The sequence below is a fragment of the Zootoca vivipara genome, unplaced genomic scaffold (genome assembly GCF_965207765.1).
Source record: "Zootoca vivipara unplaced genomic scaffold, rZooViv2.hap1.1 HAP1_SCAFFOLD_29, whole genome shotgun sequence".
NCBI classification, from domain to species: Eukaryota; Metazoa; Chordata; class Lepidosauria; order Squamata; family Lacertidae; genus Zootoca; species Zootoca vivipara.
In genome coordinates this window covers 84,490-112,386 of record NW_028291075.1, presented here as the reverse complement: position 1 = coordinate 112,386, position 27,897 = coordinate 84,490, and the positions used below count along the sequence as shown (strand labels likewise).

The 27,897-nt window shown below is 50.4% G+C and overlaps 1 protein-coding gene and 2 long non-coding RNA genes across 8 annotated transcripts in view; 1 reads left to right on the top strand and 2 right to left on the bottom strand.

Annotated features, from left to right (window-relative positions):
• The window catches only part of LOC132592788 (maestro heat-like repeat family member 5), a 141,490-nt gene that overhangs the window by 30,593 nt on the left and 83,000 nt on the right, over positions 1–27,897 (bottom strand). The window lies entirely within an intron of this gene.
• LOC148683057 (uncharacterized) lies at positions 7,070–12,141 on the top strand. Of its 4 annotated transcripts, XR_015947667.1 has the most exons (4): positions 7,295–8,563; positions 9,025–9,131; positions 9,464–9,634; positions 11,795–12,141. It is a non-coding gene; the product is annotated as an uncharacterized LOC148683057 (long non-coding RNA). The 4 variants fall into 4 exon arrangements; XR_015947666.1 differs by having other exon boundaries at positions 7,104–8,563; positions 9,025–9,634; XR_015947668.1 differs by lacking the exon at positions 11,795–12,141 and adding an exon at positions 9,797–9,840 and having other exon boundaries at positions 7,104–8,563; positions 9,025–9,634.
• Positions 11,673–18,002, bottom strand: LOC148683056 (uncharacterized). Of its 3 annotated transcripts, none has more exons than XR_015947672.1 (4): positions 17,803–18,002; positions 15,620–15,745; positions 15,305–15,418; positions 11,673–14,522 (listed from the first exon to the last, which is right to left on the bottom strand). It is a non-coding gene; the product is annotated as an uncharacterized LOC148683056 (long non-coding RNA). The 3 variants fall into 3 exon arrangements; XR_015947671.1 differs by lacking the exon at positions 17,803–18,002 and adding an exon at positions 16,432–17,169; XR_015947670.1 differs by lacking the exon at positions 17,803–18,002 and having other exon boundaries at positions 15,620–17,155.

Genomic DNA, 27,897 nt, shown 5'->3' with positions numbered 1-27,897 from the left:
GATTGTATTCATGCTTGGCACAGGAAATATTGTCATATGTCTTTTCCTTATGTGAAAAAAGCCCCTGATTTTGTCAAAGGTTGCAGGTTCAAGCCATGTCAAAAACACCTGCAATGCCGCGCATGTGCGAAAGCGAAGACGAAGAGATGCTCTTATCCTAGGTCTGAGAGGAAGAGCACAAAGCCATTTCAGTTAGTGCACATGGATATTTCTGGGCCTATGTCAACGTTAAGTTTAGGTGGTTCAAAATATGTTTTGTGTCTTCTGGATGATTTCAGCCATTTTTCCTGGGTCATAACACTGAAAGAGAAGGGGGAGGCTGCCAGAGTGATACAGGAGTGGGTAGCCGAGGTAGAACTACAGTTCTCCGTCACTGTCCAGTGTTTCCAGAGTGACAGGGCGGGAGAGTTTTTGAGTGCAGAACTACAAGGGTTTTTCCGCAGCAAGGGAATTAGGCACAGAAAAACCGCTCCTTTTAGTCCACAGGAGAATGGTTTAGCTGAAAGGAAATTTAGGACGCTGTCTGAACTGGTGGAGGCAACGTTGTTTGATGCAGGACTACCCCAGAAGTTTTGGGGGGAATGCTATAAATTTGTGAATTATTGTTCAAACCGCGCTTTTAATTCAGTTGTGGACAACACACCCTACTACATGTTGTATGGCAAAGTTCCGAAGGTGCACTATTTCAGAACTTTTGGGTGTGAGGCTTGGGTTTTGATTCCAAAGCAGAAGCGCAGAAAGGGAGGATCAAGATCCAGGAAAATGATATTCTGTGGTTACGAACCAAACTCAAAGGCTTGGAGGTTTGTACCAGCAGAGGGGGACCAAACCCGCGTTCACATTAGCAGGAGTGCTACGTTCTGTGAACAAGAGGGCTGGAGACGCATTCATGCTAACCCCGAAGTTCTTCTTGACTGGTCTTCAGGTTTTGACCAGGAAGAGGAAACTGAGGTGGCTGATGCTGGAGTTCCAGGTGCTGCAGGACCAGATCCAGGTCAGGCAGCTGGTCCAAGTGGTGTAGCTCCTAGGGAAGTGAAGCAAGTAGTCAGAAGCGCACCGACTTCACCCCAGGTCAAGCCTGGGAAGTACAGCAAACGTGGTAGGTCACCCACTTCACCCAAAGCAAGCCCAGAGGGGGCTGCAAAGCGTAGTAAGTCTCTTGACAGTGCTGCTAGTCCGAGAGAGCCACAGTCAGAGACAAGCAGTTCGGATTTAGAGGGGGAAGATGTGGGACCAAGGCGTTCAAAACGCACCACGAAAGGTAAACCACCTGAAAGGTTTTCAGCTGTCAGTGTATGGGCGAACTTAGCAGTGTGTGAGCCTGAAAGTTTTGAAGAGGTGCAACAGTTGTCAGTGGAGGAAGCTAGTAAGTGGAAAGTTGCAATGGAGAAAGAGTTGAACTCCATGCAATCTCTTGGTGTGTATAGCCTAACACAGTTGCCAGAAGGGAAGAAAGCAGTCAGTTGTAGGTGGGTCTACAGGCTGAAACCCACAGTGACTGGAGAGCCTCAGTACAAGGCTAGATTAGTGGCTAGAGGTTTTACTCAGAAGAAAGGAATCCACTACACAGATGTCTTTAGTCCAACTTCAAGGGCGGAATCTTTCAGGATGCTTTTAGCGACTGCAGCGCAGAGAGGCCTAGTGGTCAACCACTTTGATGTGGACACCGCTTATTTGAACTCTGACCTCCAGGAGGAGTTGTACATGTTGCCTCCTCCAGGGTTTGAGAGTGACGTGCCAGGTCAGGCGTGGAAGCTGCACAAGTCGATCTACGGTCTGAAGCAATCCGCTAAAAATTGGAATTCATGTCTTGATTCTGTTTTGAAGAGCCTAGGTTTCAGGAAGAGTCTAGCTGACAGTTGTCTGTATCTCAGAGGTGAAGGAGAACAGCAGGAACTGTTGCTTGTCTATGTTGATGACTTGATCTGCTTAGCAAAGAGCCAGATGCAAGTGCAGAAGTTTGCAAAAGAGCTAGGCAAGAGGTTCAAACTCAAGAATCTAGGTGCAGTGAATGTTTATCTAGGTGTGCAGATAGACAGAACTGAGGATGGAAGTTTCTTGCTCAGTCAGAAAGGCAAGATTGAACATTTGCTTGAGAAGTTCAGAATGTCTGATTGTAAAGGGGTCAGAACACCCATGGAGACAAACTTTGTGAAAGAGTCACAAGTGAAGGACAAAGTAGCGTTTGAGAGTCCTGAAGTGTTTCAGTCAGCGCTAGGGAGTCTGTTGTATTTGTCACAATGGAGCAGACCAGATATTGCTTTTGCAGTCAATTTGCTCAGTAGAGAAGCATCGAAACCTAGCGTGCATGCTTGGAATGGCATTAAGAGAGTGCTTAGGTATTTGCAGGAGACCAAAGAGTATTGTTTGGAGATGTCAGCGCAAGGTGAGCCACAACTCACTTGTTTTGCAGATGCTGATTGGGCCAATCAGGAGGACAGGAAGTCAGTGACTGGTTTGGTAATCAAGTTTGGAAATGCCCTGATTGGTTGGCGGTCGCGCAGGCAAAGCCTAATAGCAATGTCTTCCACGGAAGCCGAATTCTGTGCATTGTCTGCGACATGCACTGAATTGGAGTACTACAGATGTTTGGTCCAGGAAATCTGGGGTGATTGTAGCCAGCCCATCACTGTTTGGGGCGACAATCAACCATCTTTGAGACTGGCGGAGTCTGGACAGTTCAAGGCCAGAACCAAACACTTAGACATCCGCTTCCGAAACGTATGTCAGAGCATACAGGTAGGCTTGGTGAAGTTGAGGTATTGTCCAAGCCAAGAGAACCTAGCAGATGGGTTCACAAAACCCTTGAGTTTCCAACGGCATAGGGAATTCTGTGAAGGGTTGGTTTTGGGGTAAGTTTAGATACCCGCTATCCCCAGTGTTCAGGTGAGAGGGGGTGTGAGGAGTAACAAGTAACCAAAGAGTTAACTGTGTACTGTAGCACCTGACCACTGAGGAAGATATCATGTTACAGAATGTACCAGAAGTGTTTCTGTATGTATCAGTTGGTTTCGTTTCTGCCTGGGAGACGGTCGCAAGATGTCTGCGCTCTCACCAGGTTGTTTGTTATTTTCTCTCTAGAATAAACTTAAGTAGTTATTAGAACACTTTGGACTCTGTGTGTTCTTAAGAGGCTTTTTATCCAACGGCTATACAAGCTTTCGCTGTGTGAGAAGAAGAAGAACTCTGCTGTGTGTGTTTTACTGCCAGCCCGGATCTACGGAAGCAGAGAAGCGCTAGAGAAAGCGCGCTGGGCAAATAATTAGTGGCTCCTAATTGAGTCATAAACAACTCAACGGAGCCCTATACCCGTCACACCCCCTGCTTGGCTGCAGCACCGTCCCAGGTTACACAGGTAAACTCTGGGGGGGGGAGAGCAGGAGGCAGGGGTGTAGAGGGGGGGCGATGGGGGTGGGTCGCCCCAGGTGCCACTCTGGAAGGGGGTGACACTTGGCACGCCCCCGACTCCCAAGCCAGCCCCGCCGCGGTGGCACCCGGTAGAAAGTCTCGCTCGGCCTCAGTGCAGCGGCGGCTGGCTTGCTTTGCTTCTTTTTCTTTCCGGCTGCTGGGCGGAGCCACAGAGGCCCTGGCCCGCCCAGGAAGCTTCGGCATATCTGCCGGGGGGTGGGTGGGTGGCGTGTTTATGCGTGCGGGAGCTGGCTGCGAGTTGCTAGGGCAGAAAGCATTGCGGCGCCAGGATGGGCGCTACATCCGTTGCTTAGCCACTAAGCAATGAAAGCAGCGCCCATCCAGGCTCTGCAATGCTTTCCGCCCCTCTAGCAGTCGCGGCCGGCTCCTGCATGCGCACACGGCTCTCCCCACCCCTTCAGCAGATACGCCAAAGCTTCCTGCTGGGCAGAGCTTCAGCGTAAATCTGCCAAGGGGTGCGGGGAGCGCCGTGTGCGCATGCGGGAAAATAGGGACGTCCCATTCCATAATGATAATTTTACTGTTTATACCCCACCCACCTTACTGGGTTGCCCCAAGCACTTTGGGCAGCTTCCAACATACATAAAACCATAATAAAACATTAAACGTTACAAAACATGCCTATACAGGATTGCACCCCTGTCTTCTACTGCCTCCTGCAGTTTGGTCAGACTCATGTTAGTAGCTTTGAGAACACTGTCCAGCCATCTCGTCCTCTGTCGTCCCCTTCTCCTTGTGCCCTCCATCTTTCCCAACATCAGGGAGTCTTCTCTTCTCATGAGGTGGCCAAAGTATTGGAGCCTCAGCTTCACGATCTGTCCTTCCAGTGAGCACTCAGGGCTGATTTCCTTCAGAATGGAGAGGTTTGATCTTCTTGCAGTCCATGGGATTCTCAAGAGTCTCCTCCAGCACCATAATTCAAAGGCATCAATTTTTAGGCAATCAGCCTTCTTTATGGTCCAGCTCTCAACATACCTAAAACCATAATAAAACATTAAACGTTACAAAACATGCCTATATAGGATTGCCTTCAGACGGCTCAGAGGTCAGATAACTCCATACCCTCCAACATTTCTCCAATGGAAATAGGGACATCCTAAGGAAAAGTGGGACATTCTGGGCTCAAATCAGAAACTGGGATGGCTTCTCTAAAACAAGGACGTCCCTGGAAAATAGGGACACTTGGAGGGTCTGCAGCCACAGCTAATCCAGGGGGATGCACAGAGGGAGAGAGGGAGGAGCAACTCCCATGATCCCTAGCTAACAGGACCAGTGGTCAGGGATGATGGGAATTGTAGTCCAAAACATCTGGAGGGCCGAAGTTTGGGGATGCCTGACGTAGAGCAATGCTCCTTGTGTGAAATTCTTCTAAAAATTGTCCAGTAGCACCTTAGAGATGAAGTCCGTTTGTTCTGGGTCTCCGCTTTCGTGTGCATGCACACCTCTTGAAATACACGGACGCAGAAGTCACCAGACCCTTCTAGGTATATAGTGGGAGGGTGGGGTGGGGTTCTTCTCCGAGGGGTAGTAGGAGAAGGGTGATGGACTCAATGGGTATGGTAAATCTGTTGATGACTGATAACGACTGCAATTACAACATTACTAAACTTATTATTGCTGAATTACAACTTATTACTAAATTGAAAACTCGAGAGACCTGGTCTGAATAGAGATATAGTGGTACCTCGGTTTACAAACACAATTGGTTCCAGAAGTCTGTACTGAACCTGAAGCGTAATTAACCTGAAGTGAACTTTCCCATTGAAAGTAATGGAAAGTGGATTAATCTGTTCCTGATGGGTCCGCGGAGTACTTAAACTGAAGCGTACTTAATCTGAAGTGAACTTTCCCATTGAAAGTAATGGAAAGTGGACTAATCCGTTCCAGATGGTCCGCGGAGTACTTAACCTGAAGCGTACTTAACCTGAAGCGAACTTTCCCATTGAAATATAATGGAAAGTGGATTAATCTGTTCCAGACAGGTCTGCGGAGTACTTAAACTGAAGCGTACTTAATCTGAAGTGAACTTTCCCATTAAAAGTAATGGAAAGTGGATTAATCCGTTCCAGACAGGTCCGCGGAGTACTTAAACTGAAAATACTCAAACCGAAGGCGTACTTAAACCGATGTATGACTGTATGGGATTCTTGTCTCATCACACACACAAAGTTCTTTTTGGTCATCTGCATACTATTCCTTGCTTAACCCTTGTCTCACAGGAAAGAGGTGGGCCCTCCCCGCCCTCACCTGGGAGCTTCGCTTCCTTCTCCCACCCTGGGAGGTCTTCCCTTCCCTGGCTCTCACTCAGGGTCCTTCACCAACAAGCCAAGCCATCACCTTCCTTGGAGCCCAACATGGGCGTAGCCAGGATTTATGTTGGTGAGGCAGGATTTATGTTGGGGGGCGTTGGCAGCAGAACCAAGATATCTGTCACGCTTTGCACATGCGCAGAAGCACTGATCTGGTTACGGACTTTTTGGGGTGCGAACGGCACCTCGGAACAGATCGTGTCCGCAACCAGAGGTATCATTGTATTTTCATTGGAGAAATGTTGGAGGGTATGGATCTCTGAGTCGTCTGAAGGCAATCCTATATAGGCATGTTTTTTTAACGTTTAATGTTTTATTATGGTTTTATGTATTTTGGAAGCCGCCCAAAGTGGTTGGGGCAACCCAGTAAGATGGGTGGGGTATAAATAGTAAAATTATCATTATGGAATGGGATGTCCCTATTTTCATCGGAGAAATGTTGGAGGGTATGTGGCTGCAGCATCTCCCTTCTCACCTCCCTGTGTCTACATCTGTGGCATCAGCATCAGCCGGCCACAGCCCCCAGCTTGCCCTTGCCTTCTCCAGCACAGATGTCTTCTGAGACGTTTTGTCACTATGTGTAGCACAGCGCCAAACAGAGGCCCACCAACACTGCCACGTCCATAGTTATGCTATGGAACTCACTGCCACAAGACGCACAGGTGTCCACTAGCTTGGATGGCTTTAAAATAAGATTGGACAAATTCATGGAGTGGCTCTGCTCTGCCTCCACAGTTGGAAATATATATAAAGGTAAAGGTAAAGGGGCCCCTGACCATCAGGTCCAGTCGTGTCCGACTCTGGGGTTGCGGCGCTCATCTCGCTCTATAGGCCGAGGGAGCCGGCGTTTGTCCGCAGACAGCTTCCGAGTCATGTGGCCAGCATGACAAAGCCGCTTCTGGCGAACCAGAGCAGCACACGGAAACGCCGTTTACCTTCCCGCCGGAGCGGTCCCTATTTATCTACTTGCACTTTGATGTGCTTTCGAACTGCTAGGTTGGCAGGAGCTGGGACCGAGCAACGGGAGCTCACCCCGTTGCAGGGATTCGAACCGCCGACCTTCTGATCAGCAAGCCCTAGACTCTGTGCATTAACCCACAGCGCCACCTGGGTCCCCTATATATATATATATATATATATATATATATATATATATATATATATATATATAATTGTCCAGTAGCACCTTAGAGATCAACCAAGTTTGTTCTTGGTATGAGCTTTCGTGTGCATGTGTATCTGAAGAATGTGCATGCACACGGAAGCTCATACCAAGAACAAACTTAGTAGGTCTCTAAGGTGCTACTGGACAAATATATATGTACTGTATATGTATATTTCTACTGCGTCAGACCAACACGGCTACCTACCTGAATCTAGATCTAGTTGCAGGCAGGAATGCTTCTGAATACGACTTCAGGAAACCACAGGAGGGTTTCCAATTTAACAACTGGTTGAATATTTTTTGGACTGATTTTTTAAAATTGCATTTGTTAGATTTGCCAGTGTTAAATGCTTTAAAAAAAAAAAGATTGGTCCTTTTTCGTCTTTAATTGTGCCCTTGTGTATAAATATTATATTGAGTTGCATTGTCAAGTCAACCGTTTGGGACTTTTAAAAAAGGAAATTCCCTTTAATCTAGTCCAATTCTTGGAGGAAAGGAACACTGTGTAGAGTGCGTTTTGAGACTCTTACTGGTCTGGAGTAACAAACAGAGATAAAAACAATTAATATGAAAGCAATGCGGCTATTAAGCCTAATCGTTTATTGCAAAGAAAAGATCTGTTGTAACAGGGTCCCTGCTCAGCGGAGGACCAACCCCGAACAAGAGAAAAATGAGACATAAATTTATACCTTTCATTTTCCATACAGAAGAATGAGCAAGTGAAAAAAACAGAGGAGGTCAGACTACCGGTAGGTGCATCATGAGGGATTTACAGGTAAATTGTAAGGGCAAATAATTGTTAATGGTAGCGTTTGTGGATACCTAGGATTTGATTTCTATGGTGTAGCCCAGGCATGTCCAACAACAGGTAGATTGTGATCACCCCAGACGTCTGTGGTAGATCACAAGCTCGACAACTTTGACTCCCCTAAAAACGGGCCTTCCTCGTTCCTAAAAAAGCTCAACAACTTTGACCTGAAGCTCCCAATGTCAGTTTTTAACAATGTGAGTAGATGGCAGTCTCTTGGCAGTTGGCCCCCCTGTCTAGACAGTGTATACCAAATGACTTAGGCAGATTCCTGTTTTTCCCATGTTTACTGATTGCTATTTTTTTTGTTTCTCTGATTTTGCAGGAAGACTTTGAGTGATGCCTTGTTCTCAAGATGCAGCCAGAAGCTGCCAGAAACGTTAAACGAGCTAACTGAATTGATGAGGAACTCAAAGCCCAAACATCGGGAGGCAGTGGCCATATTGGCAGGTAATTGAATACAAAGCTCTCAAGAAGATGAAAGGGGGTTTCAGGCCAGGAGCCAATAGTGGGATTTCAGCTGGAAAACCTGGAGGCTGAGAGGCAGGGATGCGACTCCATGTGTCATGCGCTGCCTAACTCTCTCCAAAGGAGAGCGCTAAAGGGAGGCTGCACCCAGAAATCGGTCTCACTCTGCCTCTCTCCACCTGGCTTGGGGGGGGGGGACTGACAGGCCCTAGAAAGGTCTGCTGCTGTTCAATCTCAATTTTATAAAATCCCTTCTTCTTTTAGGACGAGGCTTTGAAGAAAAGCTTTATTAAGGCAGCTATTCTCATATGCAAGGCGCTTGTGCAAACAAATGTGGGGTATGTCACCTTCCCCCACAAACAGGAGCTCACCACCTGTAGCATAGTGAGTAAAAGAAAAGAAAAGGGGGCCTCTCTTGGGGGTTTATATCAGAGCATTTTTTGTTTTCTGCTGCTCCAGAGAAGCGGACACGGAGCAATGGATTCAAGCTACAAGAAAGAAGATTCCACCTAAACATTAGGAAGAACTTCCTGACAGCAAGAGCTGTTTGACAGTGGAATTTGCTGCCAAGGAGTGTGGTGGAGTCTCCTTCTTTGGAGGTCTTTAAGCGGAGGCTTGACAGGCATATGCCAAGAATGCTTTGATGGTGTTTCCTGCTTGGCAGGGGGTTGGACTGAGCACCAGTTGCGGGAAACCACAGGAGGGAACCGGGTTCTTGTGCTTGGGTCCCACTTCTGGGTTTCCGGTTGGCGCATCTGGTTGTCCATTGTGAGAACAGGACGCAAGACATTGGCCTGATCCAGGAGGACTCTGCTGTGGTTCTCATGTTCCTTCTTCTGTTGCAGCTCTCCTGGATCTTCAGGGGGATCCGGATGAGGCTGTGTCCAACGCTGCGGTGGCTGCCAGCAAGGAGATTTTTAGACACTGCGGAGGTCACTAAACAAGAACAAAGGTGACCATTTGTTGTTGTTTAGTCGTGCCCGACTCTTCGTGACCCCATGGCTGCCAGTGAGGTTAGATGGTACAGCAGTCAGATCACCGCAGCAAAATAACGGCTGATTAGAGGTGATCATTTGTTGTTGTTTAGCTGAGGCTCCAATACTTTGGCCACCTCATGAGAAGAGAAGACTCCCTGGAAAAGACCCTGATGTTGGGAAAGATTGAGGGCACTAGGAGAAGGGGACGACAGAGGACGAGATTATTGGACAGTGTTCTCGAAGCTACGAACAAGGGGCTGCCTGTCCACCACCCCAAATTTCTTAATTCCTTTTTATCTCTTTCCAGGTTTCCCCATAATTACGTACAGGAGATGGTTGGACAGTGTTCTCGAAACTGCTAACATGAGTTTGACCAAACTGCGGGAGGCTGTGCAAGACAGGAGTGCCTGGTGTGCTCTGGTTCATGGGGTCATGAAGAGTCGGACACGACTAAACGACAACAACAGAGGTGACCATCGTAAGTTCCTACGATTAAACCAGCGAATGGTTAAAGTGATCCAGAAGTTGTTAGCCCCTTCTATAGAGTACCAACAGCCTCTGTGCCTCCGGTCTGATGAATGGTTTTAGCTGGACAAAGGATCAAATGCAGGAACTGATCATTTACTATTGATCTGCCTAGGGTTCAATGCAAAATACATGGAGCCCAAGGTAGTGACCATGAAACAAATTGACGTCATTTATTGGGGTGAGTAAGGGTCAAAGCATTTTTCTGAAAGCAGTTTTTTCTGCTTCTTCAGACATAGACTTACCATGCTGTGTCCACCGCTGCAAAGGCTGTCAGTGAGGAGCTGCTTAAATGGTGCGGCAGTCAGATCACCATGACAAAATAACTCCTGATTAGAGGTGACCATTTGTCGTTGTTTAGTCGGGTCCGACTCTTCGTGACCCCATGGACCAGAGCACGCCAGGCACTCCTGTCTTCCACTGCCTCCCGCAGCTTGGTCAAACTCATGTTCATAGCTTCGAAAACACTGTCCAACCATCTTGTCCTCTGTCGTCCCCTTCTCCTAGTGCCCTCAATCTTTCCCAACATCAGGGCCTTTTCCAGGGAGTCTTCTCTTCTCATGAGGTGGCCAAAGTATTGGAGCCTCAGCTAAACAACAACAAATGATCACCTCTAATCAGCCGTTATTTTGCTGCGGTGATCTGACTGCTGTACCATCTAACCTCACTGGCAGCCATGGGGTCACGAAGAGTCGGGCACGACTAAACAACAACAAATGGTCACCTTTGTTCTTGTTTAGTGACCTCCGCAGTGTCTAAAAATCTCCTTGCTGGCAGCCACCGCAGCGTTGGACACAGCCTCATCCGGATCCCCCTGAAGATCCAGGAGAGCTGCAACAGAAGAAGGAACATGAGAACCACAGCAGAGTCCTCCTGGATCAGGCCAATGTCTTGCGTCCTGTTCTCACAATGGACAACCAGATGCGCCAACCGGAAACCCAGAAGTGGGACCCAAGCACAAGAACCCGGTTCCCTCCTGTGGTTTCCCGCAACTGGTGCTCAGTCCAACCCCCTGCCAAGCAGGAAACACCATCAAAGCATTCTTGGCATATGCCTGTCAAGCCTCCGCTTAAAGACCTCCAAAGAAGGAGACTCCACCACACTCCTTGGTAGCAAATTCCACTGCCGAACAGCTCTTACTGTCAGGAAGTTCTTCCTAATGTTTAGGTGGAATCTTCTTTCTTGTAGTTTGAATCCATTGCTCCGTGTCCGCTTCTCTGGAGCAGCAGAAAACAACCTTTCTCCCTCCTCTATATGACATCCTTTTATATATTGCAAAGAAGGTGTCAAGTGGGCTGGGCTGGATAGGGAGCACAATTCAGGGCTTGGTGTGGTGGCGGCAGCAGGGATGGAGCCTCCAGTTCTCTGACATGCTGCTGTGTGCTTCCCCACCACAGGAAATCATCAAAGCGGAGCCGGCGGTGCCCTTTTCCACAAACCTCATCCGCCAGGCGATGGAGACCGCCACACACATGACATAAGTACGGGGAGGTAGTTCTCAGTCTCCCTACAGCTTGTCACTGCCCCACCTGAAGAGGGAAGAGAAAGAGGGGGAGAGGAAATGATCCCAAACTCACAGGAAAAGTGCTAATTCAGCAGCTGTGGAGCATAATTATGGGTATGGCACCAGTAGCAAGGGAGGTGCCGGGAATAGGTGAATAGAATAGAATCATAGAGTTGGAAGAGACCACAAGGGCCATACAGTCCAACCCCCTGCCAAGCAGGAAACACCATCAAAGCATTCCTGACAAATAGCTGTCAAGCATCTGCTTAAAGACCTCCAAAGAAGGAGACTTCATGTCTTTCAGGAATGCTTTGATGGTGTTTCCTGCTTGGCAGGGGGTTGGACTGGATGGCCCTTGTGGTCTCTTCCAACTCTACGATTCTATTCTATTTACCTATTCCTGGCACCTCCCTTGCTGCTGGGTGCCTTACCCATAATTATGCTCCACAGCTGCTGAATTAGCACTTTTCCTGTGAGTTTGGGATCATTTCCTCTCCCCTTCTTTCTCTTTCCTCTTCAGTGCCTTGGGACCACCTATGGATGCGCTCCTGCGATCTCAGCTAGTGACAAAAAGCATCATTAAAGTTTTTTTCATTACCATCATTGCAGCTGTCAAAGATCAAAGCCGGGAGCGCCATCCAAGCTACAAAGAGCCAGGTGACTGGACCTTCTGCTTCTAGGGATTTGAATGGAGGAAAATGGGGCTGCCAGATTAAAGGATTTGAGGGCAAAGAGTCTCAGCCGTGTAAGCTTCCAATAATGCTGCCAGAGACACTTGGCCAGGCTTCCTCAAACTCGGCCCTTTCTCTGTTTCCGTCCATCGCCAAGCCATGGAGACAATCACCCGCATGGCGTACGTACGGGGAGGTACTGTTAGTGTTTTGAAAAAATAAAAAGGTTCTGACCTCCTTTGCCTGGTCCTTGGACCCTAGCTGGCACAAAGAGTCCTTGAAAAAGAGTCTTTCTAGATGTTATTTCCACTCGGTGGCAGCAGCTCTGGCAGGGGACACAGGGACATTCTGGGATCAAATCAGAAGCCAGGATGGCTTTCGTAATTCTGGGGCTGTCCCTGGAAAATCAGGACACTTGGAGGGTACAGGGCAGTGAACTTTGCTTTTCGCGGCACTTTCTTTGGCCTTGCACACCATCAAGTGTTTTCTTTCTCAGCTCCTTTTTCACCCGGAGATCGGCCGCCTGTTCAGCCTCCAGTATATAATGGAGAACTTGATTGAGTGGATGGTGGCCCCCAGCCCCCTCATGCATCTCCACGCCGGGGTGTCCCTCGCCTGAAACCCTGGACAGCCACTGCTAGTCAGCGTAGACAATACGGAGAGAGATGGAGCAGGGGTCTGGGAGATCTTGGCCTGAACGCTGTTCTCCTGTCCTTGTCCCTCCAGGCGACCAACGTATTGTGCTACATCTTGTCGCTACCTGAGGCTGCAGAACTCCTGGAGAGCAAGTTCGCCGACCTCCTGCTTGGGCTAACCACGCAGATTTATTTTCTGCTTGGGGCGAGCAGCATGGTAATATCGTAAGCTCATGGAGAGCAGCAGTCAGTCAGTGTGGAGGTGGTGCGGCATAGTGGTAAGAGAAGTGTTTCTCAAACTTGGGTCCAGACAAACTTGGGTCTGGGAGATCTTGGCCTGAACGCTGTTCTCCTGTCCTTCACCCTCCAGGCTACCAACGTTTTGCGCTTCCTGCTATCGCTACCTGAGGCTGTAGATATAGTGGAGAGCAAGTTCGCCCACCTCTTGCTTGGGCTAACCACTCAGCTGTATTTCCTCCTTGGGGCGAGCAGCATGGTAATATCGTAAGCTCATGAGGGAAGAATCGTGCTTCAGTGTCAGAGTGTGTGCTTTGGGTGCAGAGTTCATTTCCTGGGGCTGAGAACAGCTGCTGCCCCCCAAATCCTGGAGAGTCAGTATCCAAATGCCTCTCTGGGAAAGTGGAAGTGATGCAGAACAGAGGAAAGGAATGGAAGAACGTCAGCCCCGGGTCAAAAGGATTCGTTCAGAGGCGAGAGCATTTATGTTGCATGCAAATCCCCACTGGTATCTCCAAGGAGGGCTGGGAGAGATCCCCACCATGCCACCTGAAGCTCTGGAGAGCAGCAGTCAGTCAGTGTGGAGGTGGTGCGGCATAGTGGTAAGAGAAGTGTTTCTCAAACTTGGGTCCAGACAACAGCTGGTGACCCAAGTTTAAGACACAATGGATTACAATGTCGGTCTAGGGCCTGGGAGGCTGGGGTTCAAATTCCCGTTTGGCCATGAAGCTCACTGGGTGACCTTGGGCCAATCACTCACTCTCAGCCTGACCTCCCTCGCAGGGCTGTTGTGAAGGCAGAATGGGGAGGAGCGGCTTGTTGTTTAGTCGTGTCCGACTCTTCGTGACCCCATGGACCATGGGGTCCTGTCTTGCGCGGCCTCCCGCAGTTTGGTCAAACTCATGTTCGTAGCTTCGAGAACACTGTCCAACCATCTCGTCCTCTGTCGTCCCCTTCTCCTAGTGCCCTCAATCTTTCCCAACATCAGGGTCTTTTCCAAGGATTCTTCTCTTCTCATGAGGTGGCCAAAGTATTGGAGCCTCAGCTTCATGATCTGTCCTTCCAGTGAGCACTCAGGGCTGATTTCCTTCAGAATGGATAGGTTTGATCTTCTTGCAGTCCATCTTCTTGCAGTCCATCACTACTGGGAAAACCATAGCTTTAACTATACGGACCTTTGTCGGCAAGGTGATGTCTCTGCTTTTTAAGATGCTGTCTAGGTTTGTCATTGCTTTTCTCCCAAGAAGCAGGCGTCTTTCAATTTCGTGACTGCTGTCACCATCTGCGGTGATCAAGGAGCCCAAGAAAGTAAAATCTCTCACTGCCTCCATTTCTTCCCCTTCTATTTGCCAGGTGATGAGACCAGTGGCCATGATCTTGGTTTTTTTGATGTTGAGCTTCAGACCATATTTTGCGCTCTCCTCTTTCACCCTCATTAAAAGGTTCTTTAATTCCTCCTCACTTTCTGCCATCAAGGTTGTGTCATCTGCATATCTAAGGTTGTTGATATTTCTTCCGGCAATCTTAATTCCGGTTTGGGATTCATCTAGTCCAGCCTTTCGCATGATGAATTCTGCATATAAGGAGCGGCAGACCCTAGGAAAAGGGACGGGCCGTTTGTCGTTCTCTCACCTTAGCCTGGGGGTTGATGCCATAGTTGGTGAAGGCATACTGCCAATGTGGCAGTCCCAGGTGGGTGATCAGGAGCCGGTATTAAGCGGTGAAGGGTTTTGGTGAGGAAATGCCAGTCGAGAGCTCAGTCCAGAAGCCAGATCTCGGAATCTGGGGTGACAACTGGAAGTGAGAAGAGAGACTATTAGTGCCACAGGATGAGAAGAACAGACCCCCCACCTCTCAGGGGGTTTTAATAAGGAACTCTTGAGGCCTACGGATGACGATCTGGGCCTCGGTGCTTTTTACAATGGATAAAGGCATTTCCAAGGGAAATTGATCCTCTGAGGCCCTTCTTCAGGTGCCTCCTCCACGAGAGGTCCAGAGGGTGGGGCACATGAGAACAGGCCTTTTCTGCAGTGGCTCCCTGTTTGTGAGAAACCCTCCCCAGGAAGGCTCGCCTGGCACCTTCGCTACCTATCTTTAGGTGCCAGGTGAAAACGTTCCCCTTCAACCAAGCCTGATCTCTGATACCTTTCTAAATGTGCTGGGTGAAGGGGATGTTTACTTTTCTTCTTGTTTTTATTATGTATATATATAGAATAGACATAGATATCTAGATATAGTTATTTTATGTGGTGAACTGCCCTGAGATCTGTGGATGAAGGGCGGTATACAAATGTCAATAATAATATTAACAACAGCAACAGCAACAGCAGCAACAACAAAACATAGCTTGCTTGAGGAAAACTTCATCACAGGCCATCATAGATGACAGCCTTTTTCAACCTGGTGCCCTCCAGATGTTCTGAACTACAAAGCCCATCACTCTCAGCCAGCACAATGGTATGTTGCTAGGAACAGTAGTCCAAAACATCTCCCACAAAGACAAAAGGCAACTGGGGCTTGCAGATGGGGTCGATTAGGGAAGACAGTTCTTGGGCTGCTGGTATCACACAACATACCCGGCTTGGTGTGCTTGTACACAAGGCAGATCTTCCAATTCCCTCTGCACGGGTCCAGCTCAAACACCAGGCTCCACGAGTCCAAGTGAGGTTTCTCTGACTGACCCCCGTTACCTTTGGGGAGAAAGAAAAGGCTGAGTGAGGCAGGCAGGCATTCTCGTCGGGTGCAGGGCAAGGAATACTCAAGTCATGCAGAGCTCGGGAAGCTGGGTGTCGGGGATTGCGTATAAGGTCACAGAAACGTTTGGTGGGAGAGCAGGTGGGGCGGAGAGGACTGAGGTCTCCCATGGACAAAGGGGTGAGGTGGGGCAGTACCTCCTTCATTGTCTGTGTCCTCCAAGTCAGCCAGTGTGGGGGCACTGGGTAAGGCGTAGATGGGTCTGACTCAGTTTAGCTAGGAGATGCTGTTGATGGTCATGGAGCCAAGGGGCATCGGGTTGTCTGGAAAAAAGGCAGCCATTACTAGGTTGCTGGCATGAATGGCACCATTCTGTAGGAGCACAGAAGGCTCACAGAACATGGTGCCCTCTGAAGAAGAATCTCAGCTTGCTTGCTTGCTTTTTGCAAAGATGGGATTGGCAGCACAAGTATTGCTGCTGAAATAGGAATCTTTCTGCAGCTGAACAGCTCCTGTTTCATTGCCCCACTTCCCAGATTAATGACAAAACACAACATAAGCAAAGGAAATGGGTGTGTGGATGCAATTGTTGATCAGAGAATAACGTATTTATTTTGTGTGCATTTCATAGCATTTATATACTGTTTGATTGTGAGAAAAGCTCTCAGAGCGGGACATCCTCTCCATTCATTAAAACCGGTAAGCTAAAAACCGGATTAAATTACATGCCATACATTTTTGTTTCTGGATAGGCTTGCCTGAACAATAATGTTTTTAGCAGGCTCCGAAAAGAGTACAGCGAAGGCACCTGCCTGTTGTCAATAAGCAGGGAGTTCTAAAGTGTGGGTGCTGCTGCACTAAAATATTGATTTATTACATATGCAGAATGAGTATTATGGGGTGTTTGTTATGGTGTCAGTTCCGCAGATCAGAACTGTCTTCTGCAATCCCCACTCCACCCAAGTCATTATAGAACTTCAATGTACACCAAGGAAGAAAGAGGTAGTACCTGAATGGGCTTGTTTTTCCTCCTCTCTCCCCATTTCTATCTATTGACTGTAAGCCTTTGTTGCCATTTTATTCTTGTGCACTGGACTAGTACTTAGCCAAATGAAAAGGTTGAAATGCAAGGCACAGAGTCCAGGTCTGTTGTCAGGGCAGGGCAGTAGTCTCTGCTAAAGACCCCGTTGGGGGAAGGTGGGGCAGGAAGAGAGATGTGCCCCCAGAATATGGTCCTATGGAGTTACTGTAAACTGCTCATCCAGCTCTTTTAAGCTGGAGAAGCCCTGAAGATGTTAGAATCACAGAAGTGCAGAGCTGGAAGGAATCCTAAGGGTCATCTAGCCCAGCCCCTTGAAATGCAGGTGGCCCTGAGGAGGATCAAGCCTGCAAGCTTGGCATTCTCAGCTCTAAGCCACCGAGCTCCCTAGTGCAGACCTGGGATGGCGGGAAGTCTCTCCAGGTCTGAGCCTCCATTGCTAGCTCTGCACAGAAGGGAGTCTGGGGTCTGGGGGTCCCTGGGGGAAGGGGAGAGAGAGGCTAGGGAGGCCGACGAGAATGACCGAGGGCCAGGCGGACAGCAGACCCCCAAGCCGGGAAGCCCCGAGTTCCAGTCTCCGTTCCGAGGGAGCCTTCTGGGGAAGGAAGGAGCAGACGGGCAGCAGCCCTGGGACGAGAAGAGGAAGCAGCCCCGCTCCCCGGACAGAGGCGGCTCTCTGCACATGCTCAGGAACCAGGGCAGCCTTGGCCTTTGTTCATCCTCCCTCCTGAGGTAAAGAGACGGGCCTTACTCCAGCCAGCAGCCCTGGGACTCAGAGAGGAAGCTGCCCCGCTCCCCGGACGGAGGTGGCTTTCTGCACATGCTCAAGAACCAGGGCAGCCTTGCTGGAGTAAGGCCCGTCTCTTTACCTCAGGAGGGAGGATGAACGAGGGCCAAGGCTGGCGTGGTTCCTGAGCATGTGCAGAGAGCCGCCTCCGTCCGGGGAGCGGGGCTGTTTCCCCTTCGAGTCCCAGGGCTGCCTCCATTGCTAGCTCTGCACAGAAGGGAGTCTGGGGTCTGGGGGTCCCTGGGGGAAGGGGAGAGAGAGGCTAGGGAGGCCGACGAGAATGACCGAGGGCCAGGCGGACAGCAGACCCCCAAGTTCCAGTTCCAGAAGCCCCGAGTTCCAGTCTCCGTTCCGAGGGAGCCTTCTGGGGAAGGGAGGAGCAGACGGGCAGCAGCCCTGGGACGAGAAGAGGCAGCAGCCCCGCTCCCCGGACCCTCGAGTCCCAACAGCCTTGCCGAGAGAGTAGGGGGGGAATGGGGGGACCTGGCTCCTGAGGCGGCTCTCTGCACATGCTCAGGAACCACGCCAGCCTTGGCCCTCGTTTATCCTCCCACCTGAGGTAAAGAGAGGGGCCCTACTCCATCCAGCAGCCCCGCTCGCCATCTTGAATTAACCGCCAACCGCCAACTCCAACGTCTCTCCGCCCGGCCACGCCCCCCGCGCCCCACTCTCGGCTCCCATTGGCTGACGGGGCCCGTGCTTTGCCCAGATACGGAGTCGGAGGAACCGGCCAATGGGGAGGACTCGGAACGGGCGGGGGGAGAAAAGGAGGAGGAAGAGGAGGCGGCTCTCCCATTGCCTTCTGGGAGTCGTAGTGCCTGCTCTCCATTCCTCCCCTCTACAGCACGTCCACCGAAAGGTGCTGTAGGAAAGGGAGAGCTGCGTTTCCCAAAAGCCACCGCGGTGCGGATTCTGAGCTACGGGTCGCGAGAAGAGGCAAAAGACGTTCACCTGGCTGCGCGTCCAGGTGTGCAGGCGCAGGTGGTCAGGGGCTGATGCGGGAGGCAGGAGGAAAAGGAGGGAGGAGGAGAAAGCCCTGCGCAGCGTGGCAGCTCCAGCAGCAGAAAGTCCCATCTGGGGAAGCTCACCCTGGGGGTGACTGGCAACCTGGGTAAGGTGGAGATGGAGGTGGCATCCTTGGTTGGCATGGAAACGGCCAAGGGATGGAGCTGCAAAGAGCCTTTCTTCCCTCTCTAGTTCATTGCATGGCACTTCCCCCTCACAACAGCCCTGTGAGGTAGGCCAGGTGAGAGGCAGAGACTGCCAGCACATCACCACGATCTTTTCCTGTATTTATCATCACAACAGCCCTTCAAGGTTGGCCAGGCTGAGAGGCAGAGACTGCCAGCACATTGCCCTGATCTTTTCCTATATTTATCATCACAACAGCCCTGCGAGGTAGGCCAGGCTGAGATGCAGAGACTGCCAGCACATCGCCCTGATCTTCTCCTATATTTATCATCACAACAGCCCTTCAAGGTTGGCCAGACTGAGAGGCAGAGACTGCCAGCACATCGCCCTGTTCTTTTCCTGTATTTATCATCACAACAGCCCTGCGAGGTTGGCCAGGCTGAGATGCAGAGACTGCCAGCACATCGCCCTGATCTTTTCCTATATTTATCATCACAACAGCCCTGTGAGGTAGGCCAGGTTGAGAGGCAGAGACTGCCAGCACATCGCCCTGATCTTTTCCTATATTTATCATCACAACAGCCCTGTGAGGTAGGCCAGGCTGAGAGGCAGAGACTGCCAGCACATCGCCCTGATCTTTTCCTATATTTATCATCACAACAGCCCTGTGAGGTAGGCCAGGCTGAGAGGCAGAGACTGCCAGCACATCGCCCTGATCTTTTCCTATATTTATCATCACAACAGCCCTTCAAGGTTGGCCAGACTGAGAGGCAGAGACTGCCAGCACATCGCCCTGTTCTTTTCCTGTATTTATCATCACAACAGCCCTGCGAGGTTGGCCAGGCTGAGATGCAGAGACTGCCAGCACATCGCCCTGATCTTTTCCTATATTTATCATCACAACAGCCCTGTGAGGTAGGCCAGGCTGAGAGGCAGAGACTGCCAGCACATCGCCCTGATCTTTTCCTATATTTATCATCACAACAGCCCTGTGAGGTAGGCCAGGCTGAGAGGCAGAGACTGCCAGCACATCGCCCTGATCTTTTCCTATATTTATCATCACAACAGCCCTGTGAGGTAGGCCAGGCTGAGAGGCAGAGACTGCCAGCACATCGCCCTGATCTTTTCCTATATTTATCATCACAACAGCCCTGTGAGGTAGGCCAGGCTGAGAGGCAGAGACTGCCAGCACATCGCCCTGATCTTTTCCTATATTTATCATCACAACAGCCCTGTGAGGTAGGCCAGGCTGAGAGGCAGAGACTGCCAGCACATCGCCCTGATCTTTTCCTATATTTATCATCACAACAGCCCTGTGAGGTAGGCCAGGCTGAGAGGCAGAGACTGCCAGCACATCGCCCTGATCTTTTCCTATATTTATCATCACAACATTACCCGTTCCAGAGATTTTCACGGCTTTTGTCTCTTTTTTGTTTTTACAAACGTTATCCCCGCGACTATCTTTGCTTGTCTGGTTCGCTAGCTGCAGTACGGCCATTCGACAATAGTTTGTCCCATTCCCCACTCCCCGTAGGTCTTCAGTTGCTCTTATTTCCATCTGAGTCCCCGTCATGGAATAGGGCAGGGTACAAAACAAACAAACAAACAAACAAAAAGAAAACACACGTGGCCATAAAGTTCACTGGGGGAGACCTTAGGTGAGGCAGTCAGTCAGCCTGGCCTACCTCACAGGACTGTTGTGAGAGAGAAAAAGGGAAAGATCAGGGCGATGTGCTGGCAGTCTCTGCCTCTCAGCCTGGCCTCCCTCGCAGGGCTGTTGTGATGATAAATATAGGAAAAGATCAGGGCAATGTGCTGGCAGTCTCTGCCTCTCAGCCTGGCCTCCCTTGCAGGGCTGTTGTGATGATGAATATAGGAAAAAATCAGGGCGATGTGCTGGCAGTCTCTGCCTCTCAGCCTGGCCTCCCTTGCAGGGCTGTTGTGAGAGAGAAATAGGGAAAGATCAGGGCAATGTGCTGGCAGTCTCTGCCTCTCAGCCTGGCCTCCCTTGCAGGGCTGTTGTGATGATGAATATAGGAAAAAATCAGGGCGATGTGCTGGCAGTCTCTGCCTCTCAGCCTGGCCTCCCTTGCAGGGCTGTTGTGAGAGAGAAATAGGGAAAGATCAGGGCAATGTGCTGGCAGTCTCTGCCTCTCAGCCTGGCCTCCCTCGCAGGGCTGTTGTGATGAGAAATACAGGAAAAGATCAGTGCGATGTGCTGGCAGTCTCTGCCTCTCAGCCTGGCCTCCCTCGCAGGGCTGTTGTGATGATAAATATAGGAAAAGATCAGGGCGATGTGCAGGCAGTCTCTGCCTCTGAGCCTGGCCTCCCTTGCAGGGCTGTTGTGAGAGAGAAATAGGGAAAGATCAGGGCAATGTGCTGGCAGTCTCTGCCTCTCAGCCTGGCCTCCCTCGCAGGGCTGTTGTGATGAGAAATACAGGAAAAGATCAGTGCGATGTGCTGGCAGTCTCTGCCTCTCAGCCTGGCCTCCCTCGCAGGGCTGTTGTGATGAGAAATACAGGAAAAGATCAGTGCGATGTGCTGGCAGTCTCTGCCTCTCAGCCTGGCCTCCCTCGCAGGGCTGTTGTGATGATAAATATAGGAAAAGATCAGGGCAATGTACTGGCAGTCTCTGCCTCTCAGCCTGGCCTCCCTTGCAGGGCTGTTGTGATGATGAATATAGGAAAAAATCAGGGCGATGTGCTGGCAGTCTCTGCCTCTCAGCCTGGCCTCCCTTGCAGGGCTGTTGTGAGAGAGAAATAGGGAAAGATCAGGGCAATGTGCTGGCAGTCTCTGCCTCTCAGCCTGGCCTACCTCGCAGGGCTGTTGTGATGATAAATATAGGAAAAGATCAGGGCAATGTACTGGCAGTCTCTGCCTCTCAGCCTGGCCTCCCTTGCAGGGCTGTTGTGAGAGAGAAATAGGGAAAGATCAGGGCAATGTGCTGGCAGTCTCTGCCTCTCAGCCTGGCCTACCTCGCAGGGCTGTTGTGATGATGAATATAGGAAAAAATCAGGGCGATGTGCTGGCAGTCTCTGCCTCTCAGCCTGGCCTCCCTCGCAGGCCTGTTGTGATGATAAATATAGGAAAAGATCAGGGCGATGTACTGGCAGTCTCTCCCTCTTGGCAGTCTCTGCCTCTCAGCCTGGCCTCCCTCGCAGGGCTGTTGTGATGAGAAATACAGGAAAAGATCAGTGCGATGTGCTGGCAGTCTCTGCCTCTCAGCCTGGCCTCCCTCGCAGGGCTGTTGTGATGATAAATATAGGAAAAGATCAGGGCGATGTGCAGGCAGTCTCTGCCTCTCAGCCTGGCCAACCTCGCAGGGCTGTTGTGATGATAAATATAGGAAAAGATCAGGGCAATGTGCAGGCAGTCTCTGCCTCTCAGCCTGGCCTCCCTTGCAGGGCTGTTGTGATGATAAATATAGGAAAAAATCAGGGTGATGTGCTGTGATGATATATATATATAGGAAAAGATCAGGGCGATGTGCAGGCAGTCTCTGCCTCTCAGCCTGGCCTCCCTTGCAGGGCTGTTGTGATGATAAATATAGGAAAAGATCAGGGCGATGTGCAGGCAGTCTCTGCCTCTCAGCCTGGCCAACCTCGCAGGGCTGTTGCAATACACTGGCACTAGTTCGCCTGTCTTCCCAAGTGATGTGTAAACATTTTCGGAGACACCGTTGATGGAATCTTTTGAGGAGTTGGAGATGGCGTTTATAAGTGGTCGTTTCACAAGCGTACAGTAAGGTTGGTAGTACAATAGCTTTGTAAACAAGCATTTTGGTTTCCCTGCGAAGGTCCCGGTCCTCAAACACTCTGCACTTCATTCGGGAGAAAGCCTCACTTGCAGAGCTCAGGCGATGCTGGATTTGGGCATCAATGTTGTCCCTTGTGGAAGGACAACTGCACAGGTGGGAGAAGCAGGGGCGGAGCAAGCAGGGAGCGGAAGGGCGGCCTTGGAGGGGGTGTCACTCGGGGGCGCGCCCCTCGCCCCTCCATGGCAGCCTCGGGGGGGGGGGGACAAAAAAAGCTGCAGACGCGCCGGCCGAGCAATTGCGAGCCGCACAGGTGCCTGCTGGAGGGGGAGCTGGCACTCGGGGCTGCGCCCCCGCCCCAAGATCGGCGCCTGAGCCTGGACGCTCCGTTTAGAAGTTGCAGGGGGGGGGCGATCCCCCTCTACCTAGCACACGTGTGCAGCGGCTTCTAAATGGAGGCTAAACGGAGCGCCCAGGCTCCAGGCAGGTAGCCCACTGGTGTGGCGGGTGCGCTTGTGCCAGTGGGCTATCTACCTGGAGCCTGGATGCTCCTTTTAGGCTCTGTTTTGAAGTTGCGGGGGGCGCTCATGCATCATTATGTAGCGACGACGTGTCCCCAGGGGCATGGCAATTTGCCGCCCCGGGTGTCGCGGCGCCTCGCTACGCCCCTGAGGAGAAGTGATTGACATTTCCCAACGTTACACCGTTGAGTTGGATTTGTGGCGCTGCAGAGGGGTTATTTTGTACTTGTTGGTGCAGCACTTTGGTTTTTTGGATGTTGATTGATAGGCCATGCTTTTTGTAAGCTTCTGCAAAGATATTTAGGGTGCTTTGGAGGTCATCCTCTGAGCGTGCATATTACTACGTTGTGCTTCATTGACTACGCAGAAGCCTTTGACTGTGTGGACCACAGCAAACTATGGCAAGTTCTTCAAGAAATGGGAGTGCCTGATCACCTTATCTGTCCCCGGAGAAATGTCTATGTGGGAGAAGAAGCAACAGTTAGAACTGGACATGAAACAACTGATTGGCCCGAAATTGGGAAAGAAGTACGACAAGGCTGTCTTTGATGCTTTTGAATTCTGGTGCTGGAGGAGACCCTTGAGAGTCCCACGGACTGCAAGAAGATCAAACCTATCCATTCTGAAGGAAATCAGCCCTGAGTGCTCACTGGAAGGACAGATCCTGAAGCTGAGGCTCCAATACTTTGGCCACCTCATATGCCTCGTATGATGCAGGCCTTGCCAAGAGGAACCCAAAAGGGACCTGCTCCTGCCTACTCACCTGGGAACGCTGGTGCAGAAGGCAACAAGGGCCGCTGCACCAAGGGTGGCAAGACCACCGGGGGGGCCTGCCTCCTTGTCTGCGCCTCCGCAGAAGGGAGCACCAGCATGGGCAGGTGCTGATGCGGAAGGGAGCACCAGGAAGGTCAGCTGGAAGGGGCTGCTTTCCCCACAGGGCCGCCTCTCCTGCTGTGCCCCACAGAGGACCTGATGCTCTGCAAGAGCCCGGCCCCAGGGAGATCCGGCTGGCCTCCCCCAGAGCCAGGGCCTTTCCGGCCAGGGGAAGACTCTCCCCCAAGAGACAGAGCAGCTCCGCCAGGCCGTGGGGCCGGACCCAGGTGGGCTTTCTTTCCTTTGGACCTTATCAGGAAAGACTCTGGCTCTGGTGGAGGCCAGCCGGATCTCCCTGGGGCCGGGCTCTTGCAGAGCGTCAGGCTTTCAAGAGGGAAAGCAGCCCCTTCCAGCTGACTTTCCTGCCCTCCAGGCCTGGCCCGTCTTACCAGGCCCCTCCCTGGGTTCCATCCGCACAGACTTGGAGTCAAAGGACACAGGTTAGACCGGGTTCAAACGCCTCCTGAAATGGCCTAGATTTCAATGTATAACTTCAGGCCATTTCCTTGCAGGATGGCGTACTTTCTTTAAAAAAAAAATAGAGTGCAGCCACTAGAGGCCATTTCCTTTCTTGCAGGATCCCTTTTGGGTTCCCCTTGGCAAGGCCTGCATCATACGAGGCCAGGGTCTCCCCCCTACCCTACCCCTCCTTTGGAAGAGGCGTGTCACATGGAGCAGGGACTTCCGGGTGGCTGCCCCTGTTCTGCATTGCTGCGGGTCAAACTTTAGGCCTTTTCACTTTCCATTGACTTAGGCGAGCCGTTTCCCTCCTTTCTTGCAATTTAAACCCAAATCTTCCTTCGTTCCACCTAATTCCAACCCATCTATCACACTGTTCCACCAATTGGGGCTCCGTGATCTAGACCAGGCTTCCTCAACCTCGGCCCTCCCGATGTTTTTGGCCTACAACTCCCATGATCCCTAGCTAGCAGGACCAGTGGTCAGGGATGATGGGAATTGTAGTCTCAAAACATCGGGAGGGCCAAGGTTGAGGAAGCCTGATCTAGACAAAGTTGAAAAGAGGGGCCCTAGGGTACGTTCCCAATCCCTCATAGGTATGTTATGCCCAAGGTCCTGTGCCCAACGAATCATAACTGCTTTGACCTCCTCTTCTTTCACTTCCCAATCGAGGAGGAGATTGTACATGTTGGATATAAATTTTCCTTTTGCAATTATTAATTTCTCTTCCAGTTTGGATATTTATTTAGACAATCCCTTTTGTCTATCCTTACCCAAACATTCATTAATTTGAAAGTATTCGAACCAATCATTTACATACATTTTTAGTTTAATTTGTCCTCTTCTTCTTTTAATAATATTTTGTATGTTGCCCAATGGTTTTCCATATTTTTGTTCCTTTCCACTCATGGCTTCTACTGGTGAGGTCCACCCGGGAGTTTTGGGTTCTAACAGGTCTTTATATTCAACCCATATTTTATACAATGGTTTTCGAGAGTCAGCAACGCGGGCAGTGTGCCTTAATTGGGAAAACACTCTCATTTCTAGTAGACATGTTCTTTTCCCCCTCCCTGTAATTATTAAAGAATCTAACTGGTCAGACATTCCTTTCGTTGGATCTTCTTATTTACTGCCACGTGGGAGGAAGCCCATTCCCCGAAGTTTGACAGATGATGATGATGATGGGAGGGATGGAAATCCCTCTGCTGTGTTCCACCCACTGATGTGGGTGGGAAAAGGCAGAATGGCAATGTGGGGAGGGAGTCTTCACAGTGAGCCCTTGTGAGCCAATTTCAGGCACACAGAATTTGGATATGAATGGCCCACCCAGGTGGGAGGAGAACATCTCTGAGTGGACACAGCCATCACAGCAAGGGGGACACCAACTTGGCACCAACTCGTCCCTCAGCTTGAGAAGGCACAACTGCAGGGGAAGGGGACTTTTCCAGAGCCGGGAGATGCTGGGGGTTGAGCCAGGAATTATTTGCATGCAGAGCATCTCTTTGGTGCCTCAGCTTTCGGCCTTTGCCAACCACATTCTCCATGGAGATGCAGCCCACCCCCTTCCTACAAACACCCCAGGGCATCCCTAGAGGAAGCAGGTGCAATGCTGCAGGCATTCCTGAAGGATTCAGGGGGGATTTCTGTTTCCAAGAGGGACCCGACCCCGCAGATTCTGCATCCTCTTCCAGCTGCACAGCACAGAGACTCAGCTGGGCCAGGAAGATGGAGGAGTCTCTCTGGGCAACTTCTAGCATCCTTCTCCCCAAATGTCAGCGACCTGCCATGTGTGTTCGTGTGGAACCGCCCTGTTCCTCCTCTGGATGGCAGCTGTCAAGGAGATCCATCTTCCCCAAATATCACACGGAAGGCTGGAGAGGAAGTCTTGGCCATTGGTCCTGCTTCTGGTCAAAGGTCTGGACTTTTGCTCCCGACTGCCATTGTTACTTTGCTCTGCGCATAGGAATCATTCTTTTTGTCAGCCAGAAAGCAGCATGCAGCTTTTGAAGTGTTTATGTCCATCGAAAATCAGTGTTAAATCTTTGAGCGCGGGGGGGGGGGGGCAGAGGGAATTCAGAAGGAGGCAGCTAAGTAATAAGGAGCCAGAACTCCAGAATTAGCAATGCAAATACTATGCAAAGAAGGAGCAAATCTTCCCAAACTGAAGGCCCATGAGATACAAGGTGGTCTTTATCAGGTAACCATATACTGTATCCAGCGCTTCAGAGAAAGTGCTTGCTGTTTGATATCGCACTGCCCCCTAGTGGACTTCTCTAAATTGTAATGCTATGTTTTTGACCTGGATTTGCTGGCTGCAGAAGTGAGAGAACTTTATGCCATATAAAGCACAGACAAGTTCCTGCAAATCTTATACACATACACTAGACACGGAAATGAGGAGGAATTCACATGTAAAGGAGAACCTGCCCCATCCACCGTCTTGGAAACAAAATGCAAAGCAGAGCACAGCCGTCCTTCAAAATTCACACTTCTTAGAATTTCATATGGTAACTTTCCAGCCAATTAATGCCCTACAAAAATGCATAGGCCAGGCTGACTTGTGCACAGAAATGTATATAGTAGTGGAACTAATGTACACAAATGTGTTGTCTTGGGGAAAGATGCTTTGCAAAAGTGTGTGTATTTGGAGAAATTCACACTACAATGCTGATGAACTTCCCCGAGGACTTAAAAGAGAGCCAGTGTGGTGTAGTGGTTAAGAGCGGTAGACTCGTACCACATGCAGCTGCTGATTGACCTTGGGCTAGTCACACTTCTCTGAAGTCTCTCAGCCCCACTCACCTCACAGGGTGTCTGTTTTGGGGGAGGAAGGGAAAAGGAGAATGTTAGCCGCTTTGAGACTCCTTCGGGTAGTGATAAAGCAGGATATCAAATCCAAAATCTTCATCTTCTCTTACTAAAAAGAAAACACCACGTGTCGGAAAGTGATGGATTCAAATTACACAAATAGAGATTCTAGCTAAACCTTAGGAAGGATTTTCTGACAGTCAAAGATGTTTTCCCATAGAACGAACCCACTTCGAAGGCGGTGGACTCTCCTTGGTTGGAGCTTTGGAAGCAGAGGCTGGATGGCCATTTGTCAGGGAATCTCAGCTGCATAGATGACCCTTTGAGGTCACGTCCAACTCTACCAATCTATGAATCTAGAATAATAATAATAATAATAATAATTTGTTATTTATACCCCGCCCATCTGGCTGGGTCTCACCAGCCACTCTGGGCGGCTTCCAACAGAAAATGAAATAAAATAATCTATTAAACATTAAAAGCCTCCCTAAACAGGGCTGCCTTCAGATGTCTTCTAAAAATCTGGTAGCTGTTTTTCTCTTTGACATTTGGTGGGAGGGCGTTCCACAGGGCGTGTGCCACCACTGAGAAGGCCCTCTGCCTGGTTCTTTGCAACTTGGCTTCTCGCAATGAGGGAATTGCCAGAAGGCCCTCGGTAGTGGACCTCAGAGTCCAGGCAGAACAATGGGGGTAGAGACGCTCCTTCAGGTACCTGCTGGCTCAGACCATTGGCCCGGCAAGTCCAGCATCTTCTTTGCCCAGTGGCCAACCGGATGCCTCTCTGGGAAGCCTGCAGGCAGGACATGAGCAGAACAGCACTCTGTCCACCTGCCCTTTCCAGCAACTGTTATTCAGAGGCATTGACACCTGTACCTGTGCCCAGCCAAGCTTGCTCTAAGATTTCCACCACCAGGCAGCTGACGGCTCCCCAGGGTCAGGGAAGCCCCCCGGGACCAGTCCTGTTGATGTCCCTCTTAGAATTTTGAAGTGTCAGGCATAGCTCTAGTGGCTTTAGCCCAAACGTAGCAGAGTTTTCATGCACAGCACAGAAGCTAGTTGAGGTGGAAATGACTAGTCGGCTAGACGTAGAATAACTATTTACA